Below are 25,238 nucleotides of genomic sequence, written 5' to 3' on the forward strand. Positions count from 1 at the left end.
GCTTTTTTATGGCTGCATAGTATTCCATGGTGTATATGTGCCACATTTTCTTAATCCAGTCTGTCACAGATGGACATTTGGGTTGATTCCAAGTCTTTGCTATTGTGAATAGTGCCGCAATAAACATACGTGTGCATGTGTCTTTATAGCAGCATGATTTATAATCCTTTGGGTATATACCCAGTAGTGGGATGGCTGGGTCATATGGTACATCTAGTTCTAGATCCTTGAGGAATCGCCATACTGTTTTCCATAATGGTTGAACGAGTTTACAATCCCACCAACAGTGTAAAAGTGTTCCTATTTCTCCACATCCTCTCCAGCACCTGTTGTTTTGTCTTTTTTATTCATCAGTTTGAAGTATACATTTCATCTTTTTTTTCAGTATATTCAGTTACACAACCATCATCACTACCTAATTTTAGTATAATTTCATCACTACAGAAGGAAACCCCATACTCATTATGAATTACTCTTCAGTCCCCACTTCTCCAGTCATAGGCAGCCAGTAGTGTTCTTTCTGTCTCAATGGATTAGCCTAGTCTAGATTTTACAATAAATGGTATCATATAGTACGTGGTCTTTTGTGATTGGTTTCTTTTACTTAGCATAATGTTCTTCAGGTACAACCATGTTGTCATATGTATCAGTATTTCATTCCTTTTTATATCCAAATAACATTTGTGGTATACTACAGTGCATATGGATATGCAACATATGTTAATCCTTTCTTCAGTTGATGCATATTTAAGTTGCTTCTATTTTGGGATTCTAAGTGGGCAGTATTTTCACTTTCCAGATGGTGTTCTTAAAATGCAAAATTTTGTTATGTATTTGTCATGTACAACATGACAGTTTAAAGTATGTATATATTATATAATAGTTTAATCTAGCTAATTAATAATGTTTTGCCTTAGCTAGTTATAGTTTTGGGATAATAATGCTTAACATCCACTGTCTATGCATTTTTCAAGAACACAATATATCATCATTAACTTTAGTCACCATACAGCCACCTTGTGCAACACATCTCTTGAACTTATTTCTTCTAACTGCAATTACGTATCCATGGATCTACATCATCTAGTCACTCAATCCCTGCCAACAACCTCAACCTCTGGTGACCACGGTTTTACTCTCTACTTCTATGACATCAACATTTTTAAATTCCACATTTAAATGAGCTCATGTGGAATCTGTCAATCTGTGCCTAGCTTAGTTCAATTAGCATAATGTCTTCCATGTTTTTCCATGTTGTTGCAAATGATTGTGATGAAATCCAAAGTATTTATATATTTTCTTTGGTTACTTGTATTTGGATGTCATACACAGAAAATCATTGTATAACCCAAGCTCACAGATTTACTTCTATGTTTTCTTTTAATTTGTATAGTTTTATCTCTCACATTTAGGTCAATGGTCAGTTTTAAGTTCATTTTTATACATAGTGTGAGGTAGGAGTCCAACTTCATTTTTTTTTTTTTTTTTTGCATGGATAACCAATTATTTCAGCCACATGGTTAAAAGACTTTTACTCTCCCACTTGAGTTACCTTGGTACCCTTGTCAAAAATACTTTTACTATGAACATAATGGTTTATTTTTTGATGCCATTTCTTTTCCATTGATGTAAATATCTCTTCTGCTCTAGTAACATATAGTCCTTATTACTGAAAATGTTTTACTAAGTTATGATATTAGGAGAAATATCTTCTAATTTTTTCTAATTTTAAAGATTGTTTAAAATATTCTGCATCCTTTACATTTCCGTACAAAATTTAGTATTAGCTTCTAACATTCCACAGACATAAAAAATGAGAATTTCTTTGGGATTGTTTGAATCCACAATATGATTAGTTTGTGGAGTATTTCAATTTTAATGATATTAAGTTGACCAATCACTGAACATGGAATTGTTTTATGTTTGTTCAGATATTGTCTCACCTTCAACAATATTTTGTAATTTTCAGTGCACGACTCTTGAATTTCTTTTGCTAAATCTATTTCTCTGTTTTATTTATTTTTTGATGCTATAGGAAATGGAGTTGTTTTCTTCACATAATTTTTATATTCTTCACTATTAGTATAGAGAATTACTATTGTTTTTGTATGCTAATTATGTATTCTGCTGTCTTACTGAATTTATTAGTCATATTAGACATAATCAGCTGTGGGCGTGTTTGCTTATGCTTGTATGTGTATTTCTTAGTATTTTATATATAGAAGGCCATCTTATTTATAAGTAGAGATAAATCATTACCTTTTCCTTTCCCAAAATGAATTTCATTTTAAAAAAAGTTTTATCTATTTTATTATTTTTAATTTTATGTGTACATCATAAGCATATATATTTATGGGGTAAATAAGATATTTTGATACAGACATGCAATGCATAATAATCACATCTGGATAAATGGAATATCCATTACCTCAAGCACTTATCCTTTGTGTTACAAATAATCCAATTATACTCTTTCAGTTATTTTAAAATATACAATAAAATTATTATTGACCACAGTAACAATGTTGTGCTAGTAAACACAAAGTCTTAGTCATTCTTTCTAACTATTTTCTTATACCCATTAACCATCCTCACCCCCTTGTCCCTCTCTTCCGAGCCTCTGGTAACCATCCTTCTACTCTCTATCTTGATGAGTTCAATTGTTTTAATTTTTAGCTACTACAAATCAATGAGAATGTGTGGAGATTGTCTTTCTGTGCCTGGCTTCTTTCACTTAACACAATGACCTCCAGTTCCATTCATGTTGTTGCAAATGACAGATCTTAGTCTTTTTTTTTTTTTTTTTAAATGACTGAATAGTGCTCCGTTGTGTATATGTACCACATTTTATTTATCCATTAATCTGTTGATGGACATTTAGGTTGCTTCCAAATCTTAGCTATTGTGAACAATGCTGCAACAAACAAGGGAGTGCAGATATCTCTTCAATCAACTGACTTTCTTTCTTTGGGTATGTACTCAGCAGTGGGATTGCTGAATCATATGCTAGCTGTATTTTTAGTTTTTTCAGTAATACCCAAACTGTTCTCCATAGTGGTTGTACTAACTTACATTTCCACCAACAGTGTACAAAGATTCACTTTTCTTCACATCTTTGCCAGCATTTGCTATTGCCTGCCTTTTGGATATAAGCCATTTTAACTGGGGAGAAAATATATCTCATTGTAGTTTTGATTGGCTTTTCTTTGATGATCAATGATGTTTAATACCTCTTAATATGCCTGTTTGCAATTTGTATGTCTTCCTTTGAGAAATGTCCATTCAATTCTTTTGCCCCTTTTAAAAATCTAATTAGTACCTTTTTCCTATGGAATTGTTTGAACTCCTTATATGTCTGGTTCTTAATTATTTGTCAGATGGGTGGTTTGCAGATATATCTCCCATTCTGTCTGTTGTCTCTTCACTTTGTTGATTGTTTCCTCTGCTATGCAAAAGCTTTTTCACTTGATGTAATTCCATTTGTCAGTTTTTGCTTTGATTGCCTGTGCTTGTGCGGTATTACTCAAGAAATTTTGCCCAGATCAATGTCCTGGGGATTGTCCTCAAAGTTTTCTTGTAGTAGTTTCATAGTTTGAGGTTTTAAATTTAAGTATTTAATCCATTTTAATTTCACATTTCTATATGGCAAGAGATAAGGATCTAGTTTCATTCTTTTGCATATTGATATCCAGTTTTTCTAGCACCATTTAATGAAGATGCTGTGTTTCCTTCAGCATAGGTTCTTGGCATCTTTGTCAAACATGAGTTTACTGTGAGTGTGTGGATTTGTTTCTGGGTTCTCTATTCTGTTTCATCAGCCTCTGTGTCTCTTTTTATGCCAGTACCATGCTGTTTTGATTACTATAGCTCTGTAGTATAATTTGAAGTCAGGTAATGTGATTCCTCCAGGTTTTTTTCCCTCTCAAAATAGCTTTGGCTATCTAAATTTTAGGAATTTTTTTCTATTCCTTTAAAGAATGTCATTGATATTTTGATAGGGATTGCATTGAATCTGTAGATTGCTTTGAGTAGTATGGACATTTTAATAATATTGATTATTCCAATCCATGAACATATAAAATTTATCAGTTTTGGGGAATCCTTTTCAATTTATTTCATCAGTGTTTTATAGTTTTCATTATAGAGAGTTTTTATGTGTTTGATTAAATTAATTCCCAGATATTAAATTTTATTTGTGGTTATTATAAACAGAATTACTTTCTTATTTCTTTTTTCAAATTGCTCACTATTGGCATATAGAATTTCTGAATTATTGCATGCTAATTTTGCATTCTACAACTTTATTACATTTGTTTTTCAGTTCTAACAGATTTTGTATGGAGTCTTTAGGTTTTTTCAAATATAAGATTATGTCATCTGCAAACAAGGATAATTTGATGTCTTCCATCCACTTTGGATGTCCTTTCTTTCTTTCTTTTGTCTGATTGCTCTAGCTAGAACTTCCAGTACTATGTGAAATAACAGTAGGGAAAGTGGGCATCCTTGTTGTTTTCCAGATCTTAGGTGAAAGGCTCTCGATTTTTCCTCATTCAGCATAATACTAGTTGTTGATCTGTAATATATGGCTTTTATTATTTTGACGTATGCTCCTTTTATACCCAATTTTTTAAGGATTTTTTTTTATCATACTCTGATCTTTTCTTCTACTAGGAAGAAAATGCTGAATTTTATTAGATGCTTTTTTGGCATCAACTGAAATGATTGCATGATTTTTATCATTCATTCTGTTGATATGATGTAGAATATTAATTGATTTGTGTATGTTGAACCATGTTTGTATTCCAGGGAAAATCCCACTTGGTCATGATAAATGATCTTTGTAATGCATTATTGAATTTACTTTGTTAATATTTTGTTGAAGATTTTTACATCAATATTCATCAGAGATACTTTCCTGTAGTTTTCTTTTTTACGATGTGCCTTTGCTTTTGGTAGCAGGGTAATACTGGCCTCGTAGCATGAGTTTGTAAGTATTTCCTCCTCCTCTATCTTTCAGAATAACTTGAGTAGGATTGGTATTAGTTCTTTGTTTGCTAGAATTCAGCAGTGAAGACATCAGATCCCAGGGTTTTCTTTAATAGCAGAATTTTTATTACAGCTTCCATCTCATTACTTGTTACTGGTCTATTCAGGTTTTCAAGTTCTTCCTGGTTCAATCTTTCTAGGTAGTATGTATCTAAGAATCTGTCCATTTCTTCTAGATTTTCCAATTTATTGACATATAGTTACTAAGAGTAGCCACAATGATCCTTTGATTTCCTGTAGTATCAGTTGTAATGTCTCCTCTTTCATTTCTAATTTTATTTCTTTGTATTTTCTCTCTTTTTTTCTTAGTCTAGCTAAAGGTTTTTCAGTTTTGTTTATCTTTTCAAAAGAGCAACTTTTTATGTCATTGATCTTTTGCATTGTCTTCTTCATCTCAAATTAATTTATTTCTGCTCTGATCTTTATTATTTCTTTTCTTCTACTAATTTTGGGCTGGTTTGTTGTTGCTTTTGTAGTTCTTTAAGATGCATCATTAGATTGCTTATTTGATGCTTTTTCTCTTTTTTGATGTAGACATTTACAGCTATAAACTTTCCTCTTAGTATTGCTTTTGCCGTATCACATTAGAACAGAAACTACAGAAATTCAAAGGTTTTAGTATGTTTTCATTATTATTTGTTGCAATAAATTTTTTCAATTTTTTCTTGATTTCTTCATTGACCCACTGATTATTCAGAAGCATATTGTTTGATTTCCATGTATTTTTATGGTTTCCAAAATTCCTCCTCTTGTAATTAATTTCTAGTTTTATTCCATTGGGGTCAGAGAAGATGCTTGATGCTATTTCTGTTTTTCTGAATGTTTTAAGACTTGTTTCATGACCTAACATATTAACACCCATACTTAGGGATGATACATGTGATGAGGAAAACATTGTATACTCTGTAGCTATTGGATGAAATATTCTTTAAATGCCTATTAGATCCATTTGGCCTATAATGCAGATTAAGTCCAATGTTTCTTTGTTGATTTTCTGTCTGGAAGATCTTTCCATAGCTGAAAGTGGAGTGTTGAAGTCTCCAATAAATAGTGTATTGGGGCCTATTTCTCTCTTTAGCTCTAATAATAGTTGCTTTATATATCTGGGTGCTTCACTGGAGCATGTTTTATAACTTAAATAATTACATATTTTTAAAATGTGATATAATTTTACATGATTTTAATGGTGCTTATGTAATACAACTTGTGTGAGATATTTATGAATGATTAGTTTTCAAAGCTTCTTGAATATTATAATATAGTATTCTTTACAAATGTTTGTTTGTAACTCTATCATACTGGGGTAGAATCCTAATAAAAGGATTGCAAAGTCAAAGGGCATGAACATTTTAAAGGCTTTTATACATATTTTCTGATCACATTCTAGAAGATATTACCAGTTTGCTCTTCCTTCAGATAGTATAAGATTACTTTATTCCAAGTATGTGATAAAATTATTATTTAGACCATTGAACTAAATGCATGCTTAACTTCCAGTTCTTGCACATCCAGATGTGTGTTATTTTTGTCTAATAACAATGCTGAATTTAAAGTATAGTGTGATTTTCAATACACAAGTTTGGCAAACACTTTTAAAGATGTATATTTTTTCGTGGATATAACTGAAAGGCAGCTGTAGATGAAAGAACTGAACGTGTTTGCTGGCAAAAGTGATTTTGCTATGTAACACTGGAAAACAATTGAGTTTTAAATGTGACTTACACATGAAATTTAGTATCAGTCTCCAAAGGGAGCATCTAAGCCCTGCTTGGAAGAAGAGTATATATAATATAAGCTTGCTAGAAATACTAGTTGTGTTACTGATAATTATCATTTTTTAACATATTTGAGTTTATCCTACTAACTCATTTATGTGTTCTATTTTCCTGTTTCTTCTTTTCTTTGCATTCTTGTGAACTAATTTTATTTTATTTTAATATTTTTCTCCTCCTGGTTTGGAATAATGAACACTTCTAGTTTGAATGGTTATCTCAAGAACTACAGTATAAATAATTAACTTAGTAAGGCCTAAAACTAATCAATATCTGTAAAATAGTAGAAGGACTTTTGTCTTTATATAATAATACAAGGAAATTGTCTTTCAACCCCTTCTGATACGCTATTGTTGCTTTATATTTTAGTCTTGCTTTTCAGTTTACATACGACAATCTAACTTTATTTTACCTTCAATATTTCTTTGGATTCTTGAACACATCTATATTTTTGTTCTCTCTCTTTCTATTCTATCTAAAATCTTCCATTTTAAAATATTTCTCTGTGTTCTGAAATAGCATCTCTTAGAATTTCCTTTTTGAAGATACCATAATGCAAATACCCTAAGCTTGATCTAAAAGTATTTTCATTTTTAAAAGATCTTTTACATGTCTAAAATTGAAGCTGGGCATTTCACTCCTCTGAAGATATTGGCGATGGGATTTCATTCTCATTTAACATTTCATGCTGCCGTGAAATTGAATTGTCCTTTTAGTGGCTGTTCCTTCCATGGCCGTTAGCCTTATCTCTCAGGGTGTCTTTCTGATCTTTTCTTTTTTATCTGTGTTTTGCTTTTTTACTTCACTATTTCCAGATGTATATTTCTTTTCACTTATCTTGATCGTGATTGATTGAGATTTTAAAATCTGTTGAGTAGTAAATGTATCAGAAAACTTTTAATGGGTCACCTTAGATCTCTTGGCTTCTGTCCATGAGATCCTCAGCAATTTTGTTTTCACTTCAGTAACTGATATATATTTCAACTCTAGGTGATCTCCGCCTATGTGTATAAACCCCACAGTTCTTTGCCTTGCACATGTCATATCTTCTGCCTCCTAAACTCTAAAATTCCCTGGTTCTGTTCAGCACCCTGATGCACAGTTAGCGCTTCAAAGGAGTAAGTTTTGGACAATGGGTTTAGGAGAAAATACGTTTTTCTTTCTAAGAACACCAGTTAGACAGTTGTTAATAAATTCGCCTTAAGCAATAGTTACTTTCAATAGGACTTGGGAGCAGAATAATTCAACGGACTGATAGTAATATGGACACCATTGGCTTTTAGAGGTGAGATGGTGATAATCTCTATCATAAAGTGGCAATAAAACTACCGAGGCTTTAACATGTTTAATTGGCAGAGGGTGCAGGCAGAAGCTGAGGTGTTGGAAAGAGCAGTGGTTGTTGCAGTTGACTTGTATGATGGCAATGATAATTATACGGATTTTGGAGATGGTTGGCTTCTGTAAATGACATTGAAATTTTTGCAAAATGAAAAAGCCATTGGGCAACTTATTTCATACTGTGACGTCAGTAATTTTGAATCGAAATGTAATGACAATTGAAATGACATTGAAATTTTTGCAAAATGACAATATGGGCTTAGAAAAGCCACTGGGCAACTCATTTCATACTGTGAAAAGTCAGTAGTTCTTATCCATGGATTTTAGGCAGACTGTAATATATTGTCTCTTACAGCCACAGAAAAGACTGCACTGAAATTTAGCCCAGGATCTGACAGGGCTACAAAGCAGCCTAATTTTAATGGTTCCAAGAAGGACTGTACCACTAGAATAAATAGCAATTTTTTCAAAAAAATCACATTCTGGAAAAAGTTGAAGAAGTTAATGCAAGTTAACTTATTAAAAGACTTTAAAAATAGGTTGTCTCGCCTCCCTTTTGAAAACCAGATGGATTGTGGCAGATGACAATGGGCTATGATAATCCTAAACCACCATGCTGGATGTTGTGTGTTTACTGGAGCAGATCAACATAACCTTTATCATTTGTAATATTGTTATTGATCTAGCACATGTATTCTCTTCAGTCCCCATCAACAAAAACAATAAAAATCTGTTTGTCTTTACAGGACAATGCATATTCTCTGTATTGCCCCAGGACAATATTTATTCTCCTGCTCTTTACCATAAATTAGGCTGTTGGGCGCATTATTATCTTGCATTCCACAGAATATTGTACTATTGAATTGGTGATATTTTACTAATTGTAATTGTATTGGGCTGGAAGTAACAAGTATCCTGGAGGCTCTGTTTAGGCAAATGTTTCCCAAAGAGGAGATGAAAACCTGTGAAGAGTCAAGTTCTTTTACATCCATGAAGATGCTGTGGTCCAGTGGTCTGGAGTGTGCTTTCTAATATTAGATGCAAATTGTTGCACCTCACATTTATTATCTCTAAAAAACAGGTAGAGTACATGAGCACCCATGTGCTGATTTTTCTAGGGATGAAGGTAAGATTCAGGCAAAATACTCTTTTAAATATAATTCTGCTAAAGTTATAAACGGAGCAAAGAACTTTGATAAAACCTGGCATATACAATGAAGTAGTTTACCTTTTGAAAGGACAGAAGAATGGTCCTTAGTAGCCCAAGAACTAGTTTTACATAGCTATCACAGTTCACACATTATTGATTCAATTTCATGAAACACTCTGACGTCTTGGATAAAGTAAAAACAACATTTTCACACCATGGTAATATAAAAATTCTAACTCTAATAAACCATACCATTAAAATAAAACAATTGTTTTATGTAATTGTTTTATCTTTGGAAAAGTGAGATATATCTCTGATATGTTTCCAAGGGATTTCTGCCAAAGTCATGCTATAACATTTTGTGCAATACATGGATAACTATTTATTGAAAAGAAAATTTTCAACTGAATCATGATTTCTGGTGTTCAAACATTGTCATCACAAATCAAAAGAAAATAACATTATATGCTATACTTAATAAAATAGCTTAAGAGAATATGAATTTCCAAATATTTCCTTATGGTCTTTTGTGATAGGAATGCATCAACTTGATATTATTAAAATTAATTTTTGAGATTACCTATTATAGGACAAGTATTTTATTACTGACTTTTCTTGTTGAGATTCATTGGAATGGAAAATTAAATAGGAAAATAATTCATGATTCAAGTCACTTTTCTTTGAAGTTTCTCAAATTAATTGGGGTAATTATGAAATAATTATGATACTTTAGAAGATAATGATGTCTCTGAATGAAGAATAGATTAGGATGGTGGAAGTGGGAACAGTAAGATCTGTCAGAAGGCACTGAAATAGTTTATGCAGCAGATGAAGTACTTTGGAAATGATATAAACAAGGACAGTAGTATGAAATGAAGAGAAGTGCATGAATTTAGCGTGTTTTCTGGATTTTAAGCTGTAAGAAATTGCTAATGAATTCAATCTGTGAGAGAGGTGAAGGTGAAAAAATATCAGGGATAATTAATAAATTTTTGATCTAATATGTAGTAAAGTATTATGTAATTATTGGGGGGACAACGTTGGGAAAATAACAGCATTTCAAGGGTAGAAACCAAAATTTTTCTTCGAATATGTAAAGTTTGAGATACAGAGTGGTTATTTAAGTGGTGGTATCAAGAGACTGCTAAAAATATCTTCCACTTAAATTATGAGTCAGACCTGGCTGCTGAAATGTGTGAGTTGTCAATGTACAAATGTTACGAAAAACTAAGCTATTTTCCGATAGTGAAGGAATGTGGATAGAGAGGCAGAGATTAAGACTGAAGTTAAGGATACCCCAACACTGTAATTCACAAAAAAGAACAAAACACATTAAAAAAGACTAAGAAGGGGCCAGCAGATCAGAAAGAAAACCAGATGATGTGGCTTCAGAAAACACAGAGAACACATTTGAAAACTAAGAAGTGGAGGCAAGAGGCAGAGTAAGATGGTTGATATGGTTTGGCCCTGTGCCCCCATCCAAATTTCATCTCAAATTGTAATCCCCATGTGTTATAGGAAGGGCAGGGTGGGTGGTGATTAGATCACGAGGGCAGATTTCTCCATTGCCATTCTCATGATAGTGAGTTCTGACAAGATCTGATACTTTAAAAGTGTAGTACTTCCCCCTTCGCTCTCTCTTTCCTATGCCATGTAAGACTTGCCTTGTTTCCCCTTCACCTTCCACCAGGATTATAAGCTTCCTAAGGCCTCCCCAGCCATGCAGAACTGTGAGTCAGTTAAACCTCTTTTCTTTATAAATTACTTAGTCTCAGATATGTCTTTATAGCAGTGTGGGAACAGACTAATGCAATGGCTGAATAGAAGCCTCCATCAATTTTCCTCCCCACAAGAACACCAAATTTAACATCTATCTACACAAAAAAATTCTTTCATGAGAACCAAAAATCAGGTAAGCAATCACAGTACCTGGGTGTAACTTCATATTGCTTAAAGAGGTACTGAAAAGGGTAGGAAAGACAGTCTTGAATTGCTGACATCACCCTTTCCCCATCCCTTGGTAGTGACCACATGGTGCTGACAGAAATTCTGTGCACTTGTGGGACTTTGCATGGGAATACAGTGCTGCCAACACTGGGCAGAACTCAGCTGATGCCCATGGAGGGAACATTTAGAACAGCCCTATCCAGAGGGGAATTGCTCATCCCAGTAGTCAGAACTTAAATATCAGCAATGCTGGCCACCATGGGCTAAATTAGTCTGGGGCCCTAAATAAACTTGAAAGGGAGTCTAGGCCACACAGACTGCAACGTCCTAGGCATGTCCTAGTGCTGTGTTGTGCTTGGCCCCTGCGGACTTGGGAGTCACATGACCTAGTGAGACACAGCAAGGGTGGTCAAGGGAGTGCTTGTGCCACCCCTTCCTCAACCCAAGGCACCACAGCTCACAGCTGCAAAGGACACTCCTTCCTTCTGCTTGAGGAAAGGTGAAATAAAATTAAGGAGGATTTTGTCTTGCAACTTGAAGAGCAGCTCAGCCACACTAGAATAGGGCACAAAGCAGAGCTGCGAAGTCCACACCCCAGGCCCTAGCTTCTGGAGAGCATTTCTAGATACACCATCAGCCAGAAGGGAACCCACTGTCCTGAAGGGAAGAACCCAGTCCTAGCGGGATTTATCACTTCCTGACTACAAGCTGACTGAAGAGTCTTTGGGCCTTATGTGAATATTAACAGTACCCTGGCAGGCCTCCTCGACGGCCTGTGGTGGTTGGACATGGAAAACCCTCCTCTGCCTGGGGAAAGGAGAGGGAAGAGTGGGAAGGACTTTGTCTTGTGGTTTTGGTGCCGGCTCAGATGCGCTAGAATAGAATACCAGGTAGATTTCTTAGGTTTCTGACTCCAGGCCCTTGCTCCCAGACGGCATCTCTGAACCTGCCTATAGTGCCTTCTCTTCAAGAGAAAGGAATAAGACTGGCTGATGATAGAGCCTGCTGATTATATAGCCCTAGGACCTTAAGCAAACATAGGCAGTGGCCAGGTAGTAGTTATAGTGGGCTTGGTGTGAAATTCAATTCTGTGCGGGCTTCAGGTCTGACAGAGTGCAGTTCCAGTGGTGCTGACCACTGAGGTGGTTGTGTCAACCCTCCCCCATCTCCAGGAAGCTCAGCTCACAGAAACTCTGTTTGGGAGAAAGTAGGAAAGAGAACAAGAGTCTCTGTCTGGTAATCAAGGGAATTCTTCTGGATCTTATCCAAGGCCACCAAGGCAGTACCTCTACAATCTGCAAGAACCACAGCATTACCTACTGTGGGGTATCCCCTAATGCAGGTAAGGCTGCAGTGACCAAAAACTGAGATCACAACCCCCAAGTTCCTTCAAATACCTGGGAAGCCTACAAGCCCAGACTGCAAAGACTAGAATAAATACCTAGCTTTTCAATGCCTACATACCAACAAACATCCACAAGCATCAAGACTATCCAGGAAAACATGACCTCACCAAATGAAATAAATAAGGTACCAGGGACCAATCTTGGAGAAGCAGAAATGCGTGACCTTTCAGAGAGAGAATTCAAAATAGGTGTGCTGAGGAACTTTAAAGAAATTCAAGATAACACAGATAAGTAATTCAGAATTCTATTAGAAAAATGTTATAAAGAGATTGAAATAATTAGAAAGAACCAAACAAAAATTCTGGAGTTGAAAATGCAGTTGACGGCCAGGCACAGTGTCTCATGCCTGTAATTCCAACACTTTGGAGCCCAAGGCAGGAGAATTGCTTGAGCACAGCAGTTTGAGAACAACCTGGGTAACATGGTGAAGCTCTAACTCTATAAAAAGAAAAAAAAAGAAAAGAAAAAGAAAAAAAAGAAAAGAAAAAATTAGCCAGGCATGGTAGTACATGCCTGTAGTCCCAGCTACTTGGGAGGCTGAGCTGGGAGGATCACTTGAGCCTGAGAGGTAGAGGCTGCAATAAGCCATGATCATGCCACTGCACTCCAGCCTGAGTGAGACAGTAAGACAATTTCTCAAACAGAAAAGAAACTTAAAAAAGAAAGAAAATGCAACTGACATGATGAAGAATGCATCAGATTCTCTTAACAGGAGAATTGATCAAGTAGAAGAAATCAGTGAGCTTGAAGATAAACCATACGAAAATACACAGTCCGAGAAGATAAAACAAAAAGTAATACAATGGAATAAAGCACACCTGGAAGATCTAGAAAATGGCCTCAAAGGGGCAAATATAAGAGTTATTGGCCTTAAAGAGGAGGTAGACAACAAGGGCTAAAACTTATATTCAAAGGGACGTAACAGAGAACTTCTCAAACCTAGAGAAAAATAACAGTGTTCAAGTCCAACAAGGTTAAAGAACAGCTAGCAAATGTAACACAAAGAAAACTAACTAACTAAACTAATTTTGATTTAATAATCAAATCCCCAAAGGCTGAAGGATGGATCCTCAAAGCAGCAAGGGAAAAGAAACAAATAACATAAAATGGGGCTTCGATACAACTTACAGCAGACTTTTCAGTGAAAACCTTACAGGCCAGGAGAGAGAGAAATGACATAAAATTCTGAAGGAAAAAACTTTTACCCTAGAATTTGTGTATCTGGGAAAAATATCCTTAAAATGTGAAGGTGAAATAAACACTTTCCCAAACAAATAAAAGCTAAGAGATTTGATCAACACCAGATCTGTACTACAAAAAAATGCTAAAGAGACTTCTTCAATCTGGAGAAAAAGAGGTGAATGAGCAATAAGAAATCTTCTGAAGGTGCAAAACTATCTGTGAATAGTGAGTACACAGAAAACACAGAATATTCTAAAAATGTAAATGTGGTATTTAAATTACTCCTATCTTAAGTAGAAAGATGAAAAGATGAATTGATTAAAAATAATAACTACAATTTCCAATGCATAGACAGCATAGTAAGATATAAATAAAAACAACAAAAATATAAAAAATGAGGAGACAAACTTAAAGTGTAGAGGTTTTATTAGTTTTCTCTTTGCTTACATGGTAATTTGTTTGTGCAATCACTATTAAGTTGGCATCATTTTAAAATAATGGGCTATAAGATAAGTGAAAGTTTCAAATCTAAAAACATGCAATAGATACACCAAAAATAAAAAGTCAGAAGTTAAAACACACCAGCAGAGAAAAATGCCTTCACTAAAAGGAAGACAGGAAAGAAAAAATACAAACATAAAAGGAAGACAGGAAAGAAGGAATGAAGGAAGGAAGGAAGGAAGGAACGAAGGAAGGAAGGGAGGGAGGGAGGGAGGGAAGATTACAAAACAACCAGAAAACAAGTAACAAAATGGCAGGAGTAAGTCCCTACTCATCAATAATAGCGATTAGTAAAAATGGACTAAATTATCAAATCAAAAGACATTGAGCGGCCGAATGAAAAAAAAAAAAAACACACAGAGCAAGACCAAGTGATCTCTTGCTTACAATGACCACACTTCAGCTATAAAGACAAGCATAGACTGAAAATAAAAAAAATTGAGAACCATTCCATGCCAATGGAAAAAAAAAAGTAGTAGGAGTAGCTATGCTTATTTTAGACAAAATAAATCTCAAGATAAAAAGTATAAGAAGAGACAAATAGGTCACTATAAAATGATAAAGGGGTCAATTCAGCAGGAGGATATAATTATGAATATATATCCACTAACACTGAAGCACAAGTATACCATCGTACCATTTTCTCCACATTCCCAACACTTGTTATCTTTTGTGTCTTTGATAACAGTTATGCTAAAACATGTGAGGAGATATCTCAGGATGGTTTTGGGTTGCATTTCTCTAATGATTGGTGATGTTTAGCATCTTTTAATATACCTTTTGGTTATTTGTATGTTTTTTGGTTTGATAGTTTTTTTAAGGTAAATGCATACTTAACATACAACCACCAGTTTCCCTCCTAGTTATCTACTCAGGAGAAATAAAAATATATGCCCACACAAAGACTGGTCTTTATTTCAGAGCAGTATTATTCATAACTGTCTAAAACTGGTGAGTAGATAAGTAAACTTTGATATATCCATACAAAGGAACACTACTAAACAGTTAAATGAAACAAACTACTAATACACACCACAACACAGATGAATCTCAAAAACATTGTGCTAAGTAAAATAAGCCAAGCCCAAAAAGATGATATACTGTATATTCTCCTTAATATGAAATCCTAGAAAAGACCAAACTATAATCACGTTAAACAAAGTAGCATTTGGGATCAAAAGAGGCTACAGATATTGATGACAAAGGGGCATGAGGGAAGTTTTTAAGATGATGAAAATATTCTAAATCTTGATTGTGGTCATGATAACTTGACTGCACACATTTGTCAATCTCACTAAGCTGTGTACTTAGGAAAGATAATTTATTCCATAGAAATTTAATTCAATGAAGTTGATATAGATAGATTATTAGCATAGCATTTTCCCTTTATACATTTTGCCATTTATTTTCTTCTGTACTTATTCATTTTCTTTTGTGTTACACTGAGTGATATAGTTTGGCTGTATCTCCACAAAAATCTCATCTTGAATTGTGATTCCCACAATTCCCACATGTACTGGGAGGGACCCAGTGGGAGGTAATTGAATCATCGGGGCAGGTCTTTCTTATGATAGTGAGTAAGTCTCCTGAGATCTGCACAAGTTCTCTCTCTTTGCCTGCCATCATCCATGTAAGACGTGACTTGCTCCTCCTTGCCTTCCACCATATGAGGCCTCTCCAGCCATGTGGAACTGTATGTTCATTAAATCTCTTTTTCTTCCCAGTCTCAGGTATGTCATTATCAGATGCATGAAAATGGACTAATATGCTGTGGAACAAGCAAATTAGACTATTTGCCTTTTGGCAATTAAAACTCTGGTGCTGATAATAAAGAGTACAGTTTCATGGGTCTGCACAAAATACTAAGGGCACAGATGACAATGTAAGAGGTAGGAATCCAGTAGTGGGAGTGCATTCATATATGAAGCCTGTAATATATTAAGTAATGTAATATATTACATATGTTAAGGCTGTAATATATTAAGCCCTTAACTTTCTCTATTTTTTTTTAATCAAGTGAGTGGAGAAATAATTGTGGTGGGTAAAAGAATCTCAAGAAGATACACTCAGAGTGAGTTTTAAAATGTCACTAGAAGACAAAACAGGTGGAATTCCTCGGGATAATCATTCTAAATACACGAGTATATTGCATATAATGGCTTTTAGGGAAAGCAGGATTAATTTGTCTTATTTAAAGCTTAAAAAATGCATAAGGGGAAAGTAAAAGGAATGACAGTATTACTGGTAAATGACTCAGATTAAGAAGGGCAGTCATGCATCTGTGTTCAGTACTAATTTGGAAATGACAATGGCATTGGAATTAGATAGTAATAGATTTGAATTTTTAGATTGTTTTGAACAATATATTTATTTTAATAATATTGATTCTTCCTATCCATGAGCATGGGATGTTTTTCCATTTGTCTGTGTCATTTACAATTTTTTAAATCAGTGTTTGTAGTTTTCCATGTAGAGGTTTTTCACCTCCTTGGTTAAATGAATTGCTTGGAATTTTTATTGTGGCTCTTTAAATGGGATTGTATTCTTGATATGGTTCTCAGCTTGAGCATTTTTGGTATATATAAATACAGCTGATTTCTGTGCATTAATTTTGTTTTCTGAAAGTTTACTGAAATTATTCATCAGGTCTGGGAGGCTTTTGGAAGAATTTGTAAAGTTTTCTAGGTAGATCTAGTAATCAGTAAACAGAGATAATTTGACTTCCTCGTTTCCAATTTGGATGCCTTTTATTTTTACCTCTTGCCTGATTGCTCTGGTTAATACTTCCAGTACTATGTTGAAGAGGAGTGGTGAGACTGGACATTTTTGTCTTGTTCCAATTCTTAGAAAAAATGCTTTTGACATTTTCCCATTAAATGTGATACTGGCTGTGGGTTTGTCATGTATGGCTTTTATTATTTTGAGTTATATTTCTTCAATGCCTAGTTTATTGAAGGTTTTATCATGAAAGGATGTTGGATTTTATTAAATGCTTTTTCTGTGTCTATTAAGATAATCATATGGTTTTGTTTTTAATTCTGTTTAGTGATGAATCAGATTTATTAATCTGTATTAAAACACCCCTGCAACCCCAGAATAAAACACATTTGATTATGATGAATTATGTTTTTGAAGTGCTGCTGGATTCAGTTTGCTAGTATTTTGTTGAAAATTTTTGGAGGTTGTTCATGTGGGATTTCTGCCTGAGGTTTCCTCTTTTTTTTTCTTGGGTCCTTGCCAGATTTTTGGTATCAGGAAGTCTCTCTTTGTCAATTTTTTTGAACCCTTGCAGTAAGATGGGTACTAAACCTTTCTTGCATAGCTGGTAGAAGTCAGGTATGAGTCCATCCAATACAGGGCTCTTTTAGTGAGTAGATTTGTTATTACTGACTCAACTTCATAGCTCATTATTGTTATGTTCAGGATTTAAATTTCTTCCTGATTCAATCGTGGGAGGTGTTATCTAGCAATTTATCCTTTTTCTCCCGGTTTTCTAGTTAGTGAACATAGTGTTCAATGATAGTCTTACATATATGTCTGTGGTATCAGTTGTAACATCATGGGTATCATTTCTGGTGGAGCTTATTAAAATATTCTCTCTTTTGTTCTTCTAGGCAGTGGTCCATCAATTTTGTTTCTTCTTATGCATGCTGGTTCCTGTTTCTTCCTTCATAGTCGCTCATGAATGCCCACCTCAAGACTTTTACATTTGTTCTCCCTCTACCTGAGAGATTCTTCTCCAAGTCTTCTTGTTGGCTGACTACATCTCATCTTTCAGAACACCCAATTCCATCTACCTTTTCAAAAAACCAACTTTACATTTTGATGATATATCGTATGATTTATTTGGTCCCATTTCATTAAGTTCTGCCCTGATCTTTGTTATTTATTTTCCTATGCTACCTTTGGCTTTGGTTTGTTCTTGTTTCTCTAGTTCCTTGAAGTGCAATGTTACTTTTTTTTGTGTTAATGTGAATCTTTCCAGCTTCTTAATATAGACATTTAGCACTATGCACATTCCTCTTAACATTGCTTTTGCTGTATCCTGGAGGTTACTGTGTCTATGCTGTGTATATATTTTCATTTGTTTCAAATTTTTTTCTGATTTCTGCCCAATTTTGTTATTCACCCAAAAATCAGTCAGGAGCAACCTGTTTATTTTCCATGTCCTTGTGTAGTTTTGAGAGTTCCTCTTTGTATTGATTTCTACTTTTCCACACTGTTGTCTAAGAAAATATTCGATATGATTTTGATTCTTTTGAATTTATTGAGACTTGCTTTGTGACCAAGTAGATGGTCAATTTTGGAGAATGTTTCATGCATAGATGAGAAAAATGTATATTCTGCAGTTGGTGAGTGGAATGTTCTATAGCTATATATTAGGTCAATTTGGTCAAGAGTTTAATTTATCTCCAGAGTTTCTTTGTTAGTTTTCTACTTCAATGATCTGTTTAGTGTTGTCACTGGGGTGTTGAATTCCCACACTATAGTATATAGTTATCTATCACTTTTTCTTAGGTCTAGTAGTGGTTCTTTAATAAATCTGTGTGCTCTGGTGATGGTTGTGTATATATTTAAGATAGTTTTATGTTCTTGCTGAATTAACCCTTCTATCATTATATAATACCCTTCTTTGATTTGTTGTGTTTTGTTTTACTGTTGTTGATTTAAAGTCTGTTTTATACAGTAAAAAATAAAAATGCCTGGTCTTTTTGGTTTTCCATTTGCATAACATATTTTTCTCTTACTTTGAGCTTGTGGGTGTCATTATTCATTAGGGGTCCTTTGAGGGCAGCAGATGGTTGGGTTTTTATTTTTATCCAATTTGCCAGTCTGTATCTTTTAAGTGAAACATTTAGGCCATTTACATTCAAAGTTAATATTGACACGTGAAGTTTTGTTCCTGTCATAGTGTTTTTAGGTAGTTGCTTTGTAGTCTCAATAGTGTATTTGTTTTATAGGATATGTGTACTTCGTATTTATAAGCGCTTTGTTGTAGCAAGTTCATCTTTTCATTTCCATATTTAGAACTACTTTGAGCATTTTTTGTAGCACCAGTCTAGTTGTGACAATTGCCCTTAGCATTTCCCTGTATGGCAATGACTTTATTACTCATTTATTTATTAAGCTTAGTTTGGCAGGATATAAAATTTTGGTTGGCATTATATTTTTAAGGAGTATAAAAGTAGGCTCACAATCTCTTTTGGTATGTAAGGTTTCTGCTGGGAAATCCACTGTTAGCTTGATAGGTGTACCTTTATAGGTGATTTGACCCTTTTATCTAGCTGCCTTTAAGATTTTTTCTTTAGTGTTGACTTTGAATAGTCAGATGATCATATGTCTTGGTGAAGTTTTTCTTGTACATTATCTTACAAGTGTTCTCTAAATTTCTTGTATCTGGGTGTCTACCTTTCTGGGAATACTAGGGCAATTTTCCTGAATTATTCTCTCAAATATAGTTTTTTTTCAATTTGCTTACTTTTTCTTCTCCCTCAAGAATGCTTTATAAGCTTTGGTCATAGCTTTGGTCAACTTAGGTAATCCCATATTTCTCTACAGCTTAGTTTAATTAAAACAATTTTTTTCTTTATTTTGTCTGACTAGGTTAATTCAAAAAACTGATCTTCAAACTCTGAAAATTTTCTTCTGGTTGGTCTAGTCTATTAATAAAGCTTCCAACTATATTTTGAAATTTCTTTAGTAAATTTTCAATTCCAGAATTTCTACTTGTTTTTCCATTAAATATAGCAATCTCGTCTTTTATATCCTGAATCATTTTTCTGGATTCTTTGCTTTGATTTTCAATTTTTTCTTGAATCTCATTGCACTTCCTATTGGATTCTTTATCTGTCATTTTAGAATTTTCATTTCTGTTAGGATCCTTTGTTGAAGAATTGGTGTCTTCCTTCAGAGGTGTCAACACTCAGGTTTTTTGTTCTGCTAGTGTCCTCACACTGATTCCTTCTCACCTGAAGCAACAGTTGCTTTTTTTTTTATTTGCTATCATTTGAATGGAATTTTCTACATTTTATTCTTTTTTCCCTTGAGGATATGACTGTGGTGTGTATTAAGTACGATTATTTGGCTTCATTTTTGGGTGCTTTCAGGGGGCCGGCCACGTCTCTATATAGGTTTCTTGGTTGTAGATACCCTCTCTGTTGTGGTTTTCTCACATGCTGCTTGTTGTAGTGATGTATTGGACATATAAGCTGATGCACTATCTTCTACAGGGCTGAGACTGCACAGGTCTCATAAAGCTTATCTCATTCACTAGCACTGGGCCCTTCTGACAGCAGATTTTTATTGGTGGTACAGTTCAGTATTCCATGAAGTAGGTGTCACTTAAGAGTAAAAGCCACCCACTCTCCAGGACCCTGTTAATGAATGGAGAAACCTACCCTAATAGGAGAAGGAGGTAATCAGCATATTGGGGTATGCTGAGATCTTGGGGGCAGGTTTGAGGCACTGCACTAGCTGCTTATCCTGGGCAAGTAGGAACATGCTCTGCTTTCATATCAGGGCCCTGTTGCAGGGTTTGTGACCTTTAGTTCAAATAATCATTGTCCTTTGCCTCCTATCTGTGACGAAGAACCAAAGAAATTCCCTTCTGGTGGCTACTACAAAATAGGTTTAAGGGCTAAGCCTCTTCCCCCAGTCCAGAGCAGACAGACAGCTCTGTGATTTGTCTGCCCTTAATGGTCAGGATAGTACTGCCTTTTGTAATGAGAAGGAGATGGGTCCAACCCTTCACTCTGTTGTGTCTGCAACAGTGGATGGGGGCAACAGGAGATAACCTCTTTCTCGTTTTCTATTTCCAGCAGTCAATTCCACCCCCTTCATCAATTGACTCCATGTCCATGTTTCCTTTGTCCCAAGGGCAGATTGGAGGGCTGTGCTCCCCTCTTCCCTAAAGGCAGCCCACACTGAGGGCTAGATCTTTAAGGAACCCACAGCTCCTCAGGGATCTGCCGGCACCATATGGTTGTCAAAGTCAGAGCAGATCATGGGCTATGTTTGTGAGGTATCTGGTGATGTGGCGACCTAAGGGCTGAAGTCCCCTGGGGAGAAGAGTGACCTACAGTACATGTACAACCAGTGTGGCACCTGCCATTTCAATTTGTGTCTCAGGGGATTATGGGTATACCTGCACGAACTGACAACCCAATTTATTGTCCTTAGCAAGGTCCCATCACCACTAACATCCTTGTCTGGATTGTGAGGGCAGAGGGGCTCCTCAACACTTTGGAGATCAGATTGTCACACAGGTGAGGAGACAAGAGAAGCCATGACTTACCCTTTTCATGGTCCAGGTTTCTAGGGAGACAATCTTTGCCAGTCTCTTGCTGCTTTCCTTTTTTGTGCCCCAGGTTGTTCCCATGGATGTTCCAACAGGTCCTTGCTCCATTCCCTCAGATTTCCATTTAAATCATGGTCATCCGCCTGTAACTTTGATCTTTCTGAGGAGAGCTAGCATCCAACATCCGTAGTCAGCCAACTTGAGAAAAAAAAAAAGAGAAAAAAACTATGAAAACTTTTAAGGTAAAAGTAATTTCATGATTAGCCTTCTTTGTGCTGGTTTTCATTTATTCTGAAATTAGTTTTAAAGCAACCCTTGCACATACACACAAACAAAAAAGTATTTAACAGTGACAATCAGTGTAATATGCTTTAGAAATATTTCCCTTCCAATGACATAGCATGGATTTATTGAATGCCATTTGAGAAGATCCTTGAGAGTTTTATAATTTAAGTTTCAAGTAGGATTTATACTCTGTGTCTCTCAGCAATATTCATGACAGGTCTTACTGCAGAATGTCATTCAGTAAAATACTCTGTGCATGAGTTTGAATGTAATAATTTTACTCATAAAAAATCAGTGCAATAAATCTACTGATTCAGCATTAAAATTTACCTCAAAAAAAGAAATAATTTGTCTTGTCAAAATACCATTTCACCACTAACTAGACACTTTTTCAAAGTTTCACTTTTCTAAAGGATTAGATAGAGATCTCATCCCATAGGATAATCAGAAAGCTTGATAAGTCAGTGTTGTTTATATTCAAAGTATATTTGAGACTTCAGAGTTTATCAATTGCAAAGGAGAATTAAATGAATAATTTTTCAGTTAATGTTAACATAATTTGTGGAAATCATCCTATGCTCATATCATATGCAGTTTTTTAGGGGGTGGGGTTAGTATTAATTAAACTGCATATATAAAATTTGGGCTACATGCATTATCTCATTCAATCCCGACAACACCCGTATCAAATAGATATATTTTTCTTTTTCTCATGGATGTAGAAAGTGGAATTTATATATGCTAATGAGTTAACCATCTTAGTTTATCAAATACTTAATTTGTGCCAGGAACTTTCCTAAGTATTTTATACATGTTACCTAATGTTATGGCTACAATCAGTTAGGGTAATACACACACAGACAGAGTGATAAACACACAGGCAGAAAATACATTTTACATCAGAGAGTTACCTGACCAAGGACTACACTTCTTTTGCTTTTCTCTAAGACCAACCCAATGATAATTCCTTGACTTAACTATTTTTGTTTACTAATGCAAAGCAGAGATTAGGTGCTCAATAACTTTGTTTTGAAAATATGACAAATTAATAGGAGAATGAATGAATAAATATTAAATACTTCTATTTTACTTCCTATACAGTTAATATAATGTATTTTAAAATACTGACTTAAGAAATTTAATTAGAGATCTCAATTTATTTGAGATATCCCTATGTTTTACAATCAAAACTGAGTAAAGAATTTTACAAATTATGAACTATGTAATCAAAAAGTTATTTTTGAATGTTAATTTGTGTGTGAGTATATATCTTCATCTGTCTTGGTTTACTCGTGCCTGCTTCCCCTGACACCATGATTTATAGATATAAGTGCAAGTGAGATGTGAGTTGTTACATGTGCACACTGAGATTGACTGTGAAAATTGCATGTAGCTATGGATTAATACAGTCAGAGGTATGGGATTTTCTGTTTTTTTGTACTCTACTGACAGATGGACCCACTGTTTTGCTGGAAAGTGGAGCCAGTTTGTCTGGCTTTGAAGAAAACAGGAGAAAAGAAGATATAGTAGGGACACTTTAATGGTGAAGAAAGAGTAAGCCATTGGCCCAGCTAATAAAAGTTATTGCTTATAAGTACCGCGCGCTAACTGATTGAACCACTGGATGGGAAGGGGAACATCACACACCGGGGCGTATTGTGGGGAGGGGGGAGGGGGGAGGGATGGCATTGGGAGTTATATCTGATGTAAATGACGAGTTGATGGGTGCTGACGAGTTGATGGGTGCAGCGCACCAATATGGCACATGTGTACACACGTAACAAACCTGCACGTTGTTCACATGTACCCTAGAACTTAAAGTATAATAAAAAAAAAGTTATTGCTAATATTAGTTTATCATGTATTAGATGCAAGTTTATAGTGTTTATCACCATTTGATGTTTAAGTTTTGTTTATTGGAACTCAAAATTGAGGTGGAAGTAATGCTTTCTGAAAAAATGAATTTAAAATTTTTACACTGTGGAAAGAAAGAACTCTGCGGACCTATCAGTTTGCTGGGGCTGCCATTTGAAAGTAAACCAATTCAGGTTGCTTGAACAACAAAAATTTACTTCTTCATAGATCTAGAGGCCAGAAGTCCAAGAGCAAAGTGTCAGCAGGGTTGGTTTCTTCAGAGACCTCTCTTCTTGGCTTGTAAATGGCTGTCTTCTCCTTGTGCCTTTACATGGTCTTTCTTCTGTTTGTGTCATAATCTTTTTTTATTCTAAGAATGCCAGTTCTATTGGATTAGGCCCACATCAGTGACCTCACTTTACTTTAATCACCTTTTAAAAAATCTTATCTTTAAATGAGAAGTTGAATGTTAGAAACTCAATATATGAATTTGGGGAAAAGGACAATTCAACTCATAAAAAGGGATAGTGTAAAGAATCACCTGGCTAAGTCATCTGATTTGTACTAATCATATTTTGATGTAGACAGGTACCTCAGCCTTAGTACTGAGGAGGGCATGGGAGAGGTAATTTCATAGCAGCTTATCTCTGCAAATCCCTCTGGAGAAAACTGCAGAGAAATATATTCAATTTAGGGAGAAAATTGACCATACATTATATTATTATTGATTCGAATAAAATGGGACATAGAAATGCATGAAATATCTGGTGAAATTTGTAAATACATAAAGAGTAATTTATATTGTGTTCTAATTTAATCTGGCTAAAATTACTACTAAAAATATTGAAAAAATCAGGTTGAAGGAAATGTATACAATCAAATTTTGTGATAAAATTTTCATATCTACATATTTTTAGACAATGACATCTGTAATATTATCATAAATGTTTAGCAATTCCAATTTTGAGGCAAACTCCACAGATAGATTAACTGTATTTCATTAGGTGATACAAAAGCAGATCATCACAGATTGTCAATATTTCTTTATTTTATTTTATTTATCATTTATTTATTTTTTATTATACTGTAAGTTCTAGGGTACATGTGCATAACGTGCAGGTTTGTTACATATGTATACTTGTGCCATGTTGGTGTGCTGCACCCATCAACTCGTCAGCACCCATCAATTAGTCATTTATATCAGGTATAACTCCTAATGCAATCCCTCCCCCTTCCCCCCTCCCAATGATAGGCCCTGGTGTGTGATGTTCCCCTTCCCGAGTCCAGGTGATCTCATAGTTCAGTTCCCACCTATGAGTGAGAACATGCGGTGTTTGGTTTTCTGTTCTTGTGATAGTTTGCTAAGAATGATGGTTTCCAGCTGCATCCATGTCCCTACAAAGGACGCAAACTCATCCTTTTTTATGGCTGCATAGTATTCCATGGTGTATATGTGCCAC

The 25,238-nt window shown here is 34.9% G+C and overlaps 1 long non-coding RNA gene across 1 annotated transcript in view; it reads right to left on the reverse strand.

The window, feature by feature from the left end:
* Window positions 1–24,389, reverse strand: part of LOC108533648 (uncharacterized) — a 26,910-nt gene extending 2,521 nt beyond the window's left edge. The window contains exons 1-2 of the long non-coding RNA XR_001886783.1: window positions 24,320–24,389; window positions 21,637–21,837 (exon numbers count right to left, since the gene is read on the reverse strand). This is a non-coding gene — a long non-coding RNA (uncharacterized LOC108533648). The remainder of the gene's footprint in view (window positions 1–21,636; window positions 21,838–24,319) is intronic.
* Between the last annotated feature and the right edge of the window lie 849 nt (window positions 24,390–25,238).

This window comes from Rhinopithecus bieti, unplaced genomic scaffold (assembly GCF_001698545.2).
Source record: "Rhinopithecus bieti isolate Rb0 unplaced genomic scaffold, ASM169854v2 scaffold_10775, whole genome shotgun sequence".
Classification (NCBI taxonomy): Eukaryota; Metazoa; Chordata; class Mammalia; order Primates; family Cercopithecidae; genus Rhinopithecus; species Rhinopithecus bieti.